The sequence below is a fragment of the Capra hircus genome, chromosome 21 (genome assembly GCF_001704415.2).
Source record: "Capra hircus breed San Clemente chromosome 21, ASM170441v1, whole genome shotgun sequence".
In the NCBI taxonomy this organism is placed as follows: Eukaryota; Metazoa; Chordata; class Mammalia; order Artiodactyla; family Bovidae; genus Capra; species Capra hircus.
In genome coordinates, this window is record NC_030828.1 from 58,674,904 (window position 1) to 58,684,152 (window position 9,249).

At 50.5% G+C, this 9,249-nt stretch overlaps 1 long non-coding RNA gene across 1 annotated transcript; it reads left to right on the top strand.

The window, feature by feature from the left end:
• On the top strand, positions 520-4,562 carry LOC106503376. Its single transcript, XR_001297046.1, has 2 exons — positions 520-606; positions 4,292-4,562. It is a non-coding gene; the product is annotated as an uncharacterized LOC106503376 (long non-coding RNA).

Consider the following 9,249-nt stretch of genomic DNA (forward strand, 5'->3'; position numbering starts at 1 on the left):
GTGTGGCAGGTGTGTGCCCCTTAGAACTAAGGTCAGAACCCCAAGCTTTGACCATCCCCTGATGTATGAGCACTTACTATGTGCCGGCCACACTTTGCATCTGTGATCTCTGATCCTTCGACAACCCTGCATGCCTATCAGAGTCCCTATCTCACAGAAGACAGCCTGAGTGCATGCCCAGAGCCCTCCAGTGAGAGGCACAGGCTCAGAGACCCAGATGGCATGAGTATCGGGCGGCGGCAGGGCAGAGGCTGCAACCAGCACCAGGCGGCTTGTCCTTGTGTGTGTGCCTCGGGCTTGGGAATCTGGGGAGGATGGGCCTCTTCATGGGGCCTGACCTGCTCCTGGGTGCCTTTTCCTTTCGTAACACCTGGTCTTTTTTTTTTTTTTTTTTTGCAAATATTTCTCTCAGCGTTGACTCAGCCAGTCCAAGGTCAGGGGGAGGCCCTGACTGTACCACGTGTATCAGGCCAAGGTCCAGCGCTATCTAAAGTTCACTCAGCAAATAGTCACTAAATGCCCCCGTGTGGGGGACCGGCCCGGGCTCGGGGCGGCTGATTTGGGGTGGCCTGGAGGGAAACTGAGCTGGGAGTCAGCACTGCTCACGTAAGTCAATTGTCTCACCATCCTGGGATGAACAGATTGATAGAGCCACTCAGAGAGAGAAGGAGGGTTACGTTCTGAGGGCGCAGGTGAGGCTTTTGCCAAAGCAGTGACTTGAAGTGAGCACATAGGGCTTCACGGGCAGCAGATTTGGGTTCGGGGCTGGGCCGTCTGGCCGGGGGAACAGCTGGAGCAGAGTGTGGCTGAGGAAGCTGCAGTGCTCATGGGAGATGGTGGAGGCTTCAGCTTGGACCAGGGCCGCCATGGGAAGGAGAGCAAGGAGGGAAGAGGGGGCGATTCTTGTGGTCCAGTGACAGGGACCCTGGATACTTCTCTTTCATCCTGAGCTTCAGGGTAGTTTGACCATCCTCTCCACACCTAAGTCACTCCCTGGACCCCTTCCGGGACCTCGCTCTTCCATCTGTGTGTCTGTAGATGCTTCGCACAGCCCTTTAGGGGGTGCTTTCACACGCATCCACACCTGCTCCTCCATCAACCCCACCAGACCTGTCTTATAGGTGCTGCATAATAGGCGTGGCTGTCCCCATCTGGGGCCTTCCCAGCTGGCACTAGTGGTAAAGAACCCGCCTGCCAATGCAGGAGATGTAAGAGACGCAGGTTCGACCCCTGGTTCAGGTAGATCCCCTGGAGGAGGGCATGACAACCCACTCCAGTATTCTTGCTTGGAGAATCCCTTGGACAGAAGAGCCTTTTGGGCTACAGTCCATAAGATCACAAAGAATCAGACACGACCAAAGTGAGTAGGCATGCACAGACACCCACCTCTGGACCTTCTTTCTTAGCCCTTGTATTCATTTTCTGGGGTTGCTATAACAAAATCCCACAGATGGGGCAGCTTGACAACAGACATGTATTATCTCACAGTCCTGGAGGCTGGAAGTCTGAGGTCAGGTGTCTTCAGGGCTGTTTCTCTCCGAGGGCTCTCTTCCGTGTCTGCAGATGGCAGTCTTCTCTCTGCGTCCTCGCATGGGCTTCCCTGAGCATGTGTCCATCTTAATCTTCTCCCCTTCCAATCTCCACCAGTCATATCGGATGGTAGTAGTGCTAGTCGCTCGGTTGTGTCTGACTCTTTGCAACCCCATGGGCTGTCTATGGGATTCTCCAGGCAAGAATACTAGAGTGGGTAGCCATTCCCTTCTCCAGAGGATCTTCCCAACCCAGGGATTGAACCCAGGTCTCCTGCACTGCAGGCGTTTTCTTTACCATCTGAGCTACCAGGGATGCCCACATTGGATGGGGACCCACCTTAATTTTAACTTAATCACCCTTTTAAAAATCCACCTTTGTATATAGTCACGTTCTGAGGTACTGGGGTTAGGATTTCAGTATATGAGCTGGGAGGGGGACACAATTCAAGCCGTAGCCTTCACCCATCTTTGAGCTCCTTGGCCGCTGTTGCCAAATTCACTGCTGTTCTTAGCAACCCACGTTTGCTTCCCTCTCTGACCAAATGCACTCTGATGCTCTTCCCCTGTGGACTTCAGAGAGTGGTGGACCCACCCTAATTTTGACTTAATCGCCCTTTTAAAGATGCCACCTTTGCATATAGCCACATTCTGAGGTACTGGGGTTAGGGCTTTAACATATGGATTTGGTCAGGACGTAGCTCAAACCATAGCAGTCACCCATCTTTGAGTTCCTTGGAAGCTGTTGCCAGATTCACTGCTGTCCTTAGGAACCCATGTTCACTTCCCTGTCTGACTATATGCACTTTGAGGCCCTCCCCGCTGTGGACTTCAGAGAGCAGAGGAATGGTTCAAGGGCCCAAGATTCCTTCCCCCACCATTCCCGGCAGAAATCCAGACCAGAAAGAATGACCTTGGTCTCCAGAGAAAGCACTTCACACCCCATGGAACAACCTTGGCTAGCCTACCCTTGTTTACCTAACTCTATCGTTTGAAGGCTACTGTTCAAGGGGTTCCTACAGGGAATCAGGCAGGGAGCTAGGACAAAGATGTAAATGGTGAGCCTAGCTGATCCCGGCTTAGGCAATAACCAGGCATGCACACAAATACACAAAATTACAACCTGTAATGAGGGTTATCCTTTTGCTCCCAGATGTTTATTAAATATCCCTTGGAACTGCTCCAGGTGCTGGAGATAAATGAAAAAATCAACAAAGATCTCTGCTCTGGGCAAGCTACATTCTAGCATGGAAAGACAATAACAACAAAAAAGAGAGAAAAAAATCAAAAAGTAAAATATGTCACATTGTCGGGTGATGACAAAGTGCTATGGAGTGTGAGTTTGACAGTCAGAGAATAGGAAGTGCAGAATACAGGAGAGAGACTTGACATCCATGAACTTGGGTTATGGAGCTTGACTGTATGGTCAAGGTCAGCTTCACCAGTGGTGTGGCGTGTTATCATCTTGGGTTCTCTGATATGGAGTGACTAGAAAGGAGCATTGCCTCGGTGGGATCTTCCCCCAAACACATCACCTCCTCACTCTGATCATGAGAAAACACCATATAGACCACAGCTGAGAGACCTTCAACAAAATACCTGACCAGCCCTACTCTTCGAAAGTGTCAAGGTCACACAGAGCAAGGAAAGCCTGATGCTATGAACTGAAGGTTTGTGTTCCCTCAAAATTCACATGTTGAGGTCCTCACCCTGCAATGTGATGGTGTTAGAAGGTGGTGCCATCCGGAGGTGACTAGGTCATGAGGGTGGAGCCCTCATGAATGGGATTAGTGCCCTTAAAAGAGACACAAGAGCTCTCTCTTGTCCCTTCCCACATGAGGACATAAGCAGAAGAGAGTCCTCACCTGACTATGCTGCTTCCTGATCTCAGCCTGGATGTTCAGCCTCCCAAACTATAAAGAGAATTTCTACTGTGTATAAGTCACTCAGCCTGTGGTAGTCTGTTACGGCAGCAGGACAGTTTCAGAGACCTAGAAACTGTCACAGGCCAGGTGAAACTAAGGTGACCTGGAAACTGAGTATAATGTGGTTTCCTGGATAGCATACTGGAGGAGAAAAAGGACATTAGTGGAAAAAGTGAAATCCCAAAGAGTAAACCATGCCAAAGTTCGCTCCTTGGTTTTCAGAAATATGCCACAGCTACATAAGATGCTTACGTCTCAAGAGCTCTCTTCACTGTCATCACAGCTTCTCTGTACATCTAAAATTGTTTCAAACTAGAAAATTGACTTTTTCAGTGAGATGTTAAAAAAAAATGTAGATATGGGGTTGGGTGGAGCAGAAGCAGGGGACTAGGTAAGGAGGAGAATGGGCACCAAGAGACAGGCAAGGACCTTCTACTGCTGCAAGAGAGAGCTGGAGGTGGTGGAATTGAAGCTGAGAGCTGAGGGACAAGCAGGGATGAGTGGGGAGACTGTTACTTGTATAGAAAGTGAGTGAAGACCCAGCAATGGGAGAGTGTGTCCTATTCATGGAACTGACAGGGGCCAAAAGACACAGGCGGCTGGAACCCAGGAGGCCCAGTCTTCACCAGCACCAGTTAGACTACGCAGGGTGCCAGGGCGGTGGTGGGGATGGCAGCACTCCTGACACTGGGTGGCACCTGGATGCCACCTCCTGTGCACCTGCACTGCTCACCTCTGCATATATTGTCTCAGTTAATGAAGAGGCAGAGAGGCACCTGCACAAGGGGTTGGGAGGGCAAGTGGGTGACATCAATGACATTTTCCCGTTTTCTATAGAGCCCCACTCCAGAGCTGACCAGCCACCACCTTTCCCCAAGGAGTGAGGTGGGAATGAGATGACCCCGCGTGGCAACAGCTACAGACACAAAAGTGTTTTGCCCAACTGAGAGAATCCAGTGTGAGAGACCACATGCCATTCTTGATGTTCATTTTCCATGAAGGCATATAGAGAACCAACAACAACAACAACAAAAAACCCTCCTACACATGTCCGAATTGCTGCTTGCTCATATGTGCACACGTGGGCACACACAGTCTTCTGGAGATACCTGGCTGCTAATTCTCTGGTTGAACTAGAAGCTGAGCATTCATTGTATACTGGGGGGTTGGGTGGGGGAGGTGGTCCCAGAGCCTTCCCCTATGTGGGGCCTTGCTTCTCCATCCCTCCCCCAGAGAGTCTGTGCTATGAACCATTCATGGCTCTGAGCAGGAGGTACATGTTCCTTCTGATGCTATGGGACCTGGGCTGGGTTGGGGTGGGGCAGGCTGGAGGTTTGGGAAGGCCAGTCTGGCAGGTCTGGTGGGTGTGTGTTAAGAGTATGAGACAGGGGCCCAGCCTCTGCTTCCAGGTACACAGTGCCAAACACACAGTATGTCCATTTTCCCCACTGCCATGTAAGGTGATGGTAAGGAGGCTTGGAGGAAACCAGGCAGGAGCATGTTAAAATTACCAGCTTATTAAAAAGCAGGGGCATTACTTTTCCAACAAAGGTCCGTCTAGTCAAAGCTGTGGTTTTTCCAGTAGTCATGTATGGATGTGAGAGTTGGACCATAAAGAAGGCTGAGCACTGAAGAATTAATGTCTTTGAACTGTGGTGTTAGAGAAGACTCTTGAGAGTCCCTTCGACAGCAAAGAGATCCAACCAGCCCATCCTAAAGGAAATCAGTCCTGAATATTCACTGGAAGGACTAATGCTGAAGCTGAAACTCTAATATTTTGGCCCCCTGATGGGAAGAACTGACTCATTCGTAAAGACCCTGATGCTGGGAAAGATTGAAGGTGGGAGGAGAAGGGGACAACAGAGGATGAGATGGTTGGATAGCATCACCGACTCAATGGGCATGAGTTTGAGTAAACTCCAGGAGTTGGTGATGGACAGGGAAGGCGTAGCGTGGTGCAGTCTTTGGGGTCGCAGAGTCGGACACAGCTGAGCGACGGAACCAAATTGAAGGCAGGGGCAGGGCCCTGACATTACACCTTACACCAGTGTTTCTCAGTCTGTGATCAGTATCACCAGAGACTGGGGGGAGGGGGGGGATTGTTAAAGAAGCCTCTTCCTGGCACCTACGGGAGGAATCAGTGTGTTTAACAAGCCCCCCTCACCGTCGGAATTCTGATGCACGAGCAGAGCACAGAGTTACCCAGTTTGGCTCAGATCCCAGTGAATCCACACCCCCTCCTCTCTGCAGCTGCCACCACCGAGCTTCAGTGCCCCGGGACTCTCATACACTCATACTCTATGCCCCGAGGGCCTGGATACTCTTCAGTTTTAGCACTTTTCCATCTAACCCTTGCAGAGCCACTGCCAGGTAATAAACACAAATGCCGGCACATCCTCAGGACTCTGCCCAGAGCACCTTCCTGACTCCCCCAGATTCATCTCTGGGCCACGCCCCCCTCCACCCCTTCCTCCATGACTTCCCACACTCTGTACTTGCCCATCTCTCTACATGTCTGTGTCTCTCACATACCAGGAAATCCCCGAGGGCTGGCCCCAGTGCCTGGCATGGTCCTTGGCCCAAAGTGGGCCCTCAACAAATGTTGGGTGAATGAATTAAGGAGCTACATGATGGAGATTCCAGAAGATTCCATGCCTCTGCCAGTCCTCAGTCCACTGCCTAAAACCCCCTATTCCTTGAGCCCTGAATGCCTACCTGAGTGCACTGTGCAAATGGGGTTGCTGATAACACAGATAAGTATGAATTCCAGACAATGAATCCCTTTTTAGCATAAGTATGTCCCTCGGATTGTGGGGTGGGTCCCAGGAATTTGTTTGCCAAATCTGACAGCTCTGTGTGTAGAGAACAAGGGTGAGAGAGAAGCGGCCATCCCCATGGCCAGAAGCCCGCAGTGCTCTCTGCAGAGCTAAGGGGGAAGTCATATCACAGGGACAGCAGGCAAAGGCTTTTCCTGTAAGAGGGTGGGAACAGATTTGGAAGAGTCAGAGGGTCTATTCCACCATGAAGGACCAGGAAGGGCTTCCTGCCACATGCTGTGCAGCCTGAGATAACACAAAGGAGTGGACTCATGTGTGATTGCATCAAGCTGAAACCTGAGACAGAACTTCTCAGAGGTCCCCTTGTTTGTGAAAGGAGTTGAAATCCTCCTTTGCCCTGGGATGAACTGAGAGACCTGAGGATTCCCAGGTGATGCTAGTGGTAAAGAACCCGCCTGTCAACGTAAGAGATGCAGGTTCGTCCCCTGGGTCGGGGAGATCCCCTGGAGAAGGGCGTGCAACCCACTCCAGTATTCTTGCCTGGAGAATTCCATGGACAGAGGAGCCTGGCGGGCTAAAGTCCATGGGGTCTCAAAGAGTCGGACACGATTGAAGTGACTTAGCATGCATGCACACGAGGGTTCTATAGGGACAGCTGTGCTCTATGGAATATGCTTTGTGACCTGCGATGCTGGTATCCCGGCTGCAGAGGTGGGTAAGGCCAGACCATGTGGCTGCTGATGGATCAGAGGATGGAAGGGAGGCCAGGGGTGGACGTGGGAGCTTCAAACACTAGTTCCCTGAATAATCTGTATCCTTAAAGATGTTCTGAGGACCTTTCAGAAAACAGACTGAGAGGGAGCAGGCAGGGAAGAGAGTAGGCAGCCTAGGGGCCAGTGACCCAGGGAGCAGTGCCAGCAGCTGGGACCAGAGTGTGGGCAGCAGAAACAGAGGGTAGGAAGTAGGTTCCCGGGATGCAGAAGTCTCTGAAGCATGGTGAGAGCTGCAGCATCCCAGGAAAGAGGTGGGAGGTGACCCACGTGACAGAAAACTCAGCAGGTGGAGACCACCCTGCTATGGAGAGTGGATGATCTAGGAGAGGGTCTCAGGTCAGACCAAGCTGCTGAGGGGGCACGGGAAGAAGTTGGAGAAGCACAAGAGGGCTTGGTCAACAATGCCCACATTAACCAAGAGCCCTGCAGCCTGCGGCATCTTTGTGCCCTGAAAGTGAAAGTGAAGTCGCTCTGTTCTGTTGGACTTTTTGCGACCCCAAGGATTGTAGCCTACCAGGCTCCTCTGTCCGTGGGTTTTTCCAGGTAAGAGTACTGGAATGGGTTGCTATTTCCTTCTCTAGGGGATCTTCCCGACCCAGGAATTGAACCCGGGCCTCCTGCATTGTAGGTAGATGCTTTACCATCTGAGCCACCAGGGAAGGCCCTTTGTGCCCTGTGATCCCTAAAATCAGAAACTATTACCATCCACATGTTACTGAACCAAACTTGGGTCCACTTGCCCATGTGCAGTGGAGCCAGTCTAACACCAGGTTGTAGTAAAGGAAAGCGCAGTTTATCACAGGTGCCAAGCAAGGAGTATGCGCAGTTGTGCTCAAAAGATCTGAATTCCTTGATGGCTTTCAGGGAAAAGTTTTTAAAAATAAGAGGAGGGAAGGGAGCTTTGAGGGTGTGTTGAATCTGCTGTTGAACTTTCTTCTGATTGATTGGTGGTGAGGTAACTGGGAGTCAACATCATCAGCTTTCTGGTTCCAATTGGTCTGGGGTCTGTAGTGGGCAGCTTATAGTTAACTTCTCCCCCCTGATGGGGGTTCAGTGTCTGCAAAATAGTTCAAAGGTTATGGTCCAGAATATTATCTATAGCCCTTAGGGAGGAAATAAATATCCTTGATTTTGTTTAATGGCTAAAGTATTTTTATTTTGTCTTGCTTGACTATTTTCCTTTGCTTCCTTGATTTTCTCACTTCTATGGTTCAATTTATTCTTTGGAACTCAGGCAAGGCCCCATAGGATCCTGGTCCGTTACATACATTACCTGTACCAGATCTTCCCACAGGCTGGCCCAGAGCAGAGTCAGGATCCTCCTCCTTCCCATGGGCTGCACATGCTGTCTCTGTGGCCAGGCTGCGAACAGGTCAGCCAGGAGTGGGGCTGTGTTTCTTGGAAAGGACAAGGGCATGGGCTCTAATACCAGCTGGCCTGGTGCAAAATCCTCACTGGGCACTCACTGCCCTGCAACCATGGGAATTCACTTCCTCTCTTTGTACTTCAGTTTCTTCATATGTGAAACTGAATAACCGAACCTGTCTTAGAAGGCATCTGTGAGAACTTGAGTTCTTAACATAGACTAGCTCACCTGTGGTTACATCCTCATTATGACTAGGCCTCTGTGCAGTGAAGGAGGAACTGATAATTTGCATAAAAACGGGGAAGGCAGAGGGAAAGCCCATTTACTGAGGCATCGACTGCACAGCACACGCCGCGCTGTGAAGCTGGTCTGCTCTCTTCCGTAGCGTTCAGATGTCCCGGTTTACTGTTTTCCCCTAGCCTGAGTCAAGTCGGCAGGTGATGTGGATTTGGGTTTATCTCCTGCTGTATAATAAACCATTCTAAAAGTTAACAGCTTGGAATGATAAAATATTTATTATCTTACAGTTTCTGAGAATCTGGAATCTGGAATGTGTTAAACTGGGTGGTTCTGGCTCTCTCTCGTGAGCTTGGGCAGGAGGGCTACAGACCTGCCCAGAGCTAGAATTCCATGATCAGACTTACTCACATGGCTGTTGACAAGAGGCCTCAGTTCTTTGCCTCTGGGTCTCTTCGTAGAGCTGCTTCACGCATGGCTTCCCCTCAAGTCTGTGTGTGTGTGTGTGTGTGTGTGTGTGTGTGTGTGTGCGTGCGTGCCTGTGTGTGAGTGAAAAAGAGAGAGAACCCAAGACAGAAGCAGCATCTTTTTACAACCCAAACACAGAAGTGATACCCCATCCCTTCTGCCATATTCCTTTCA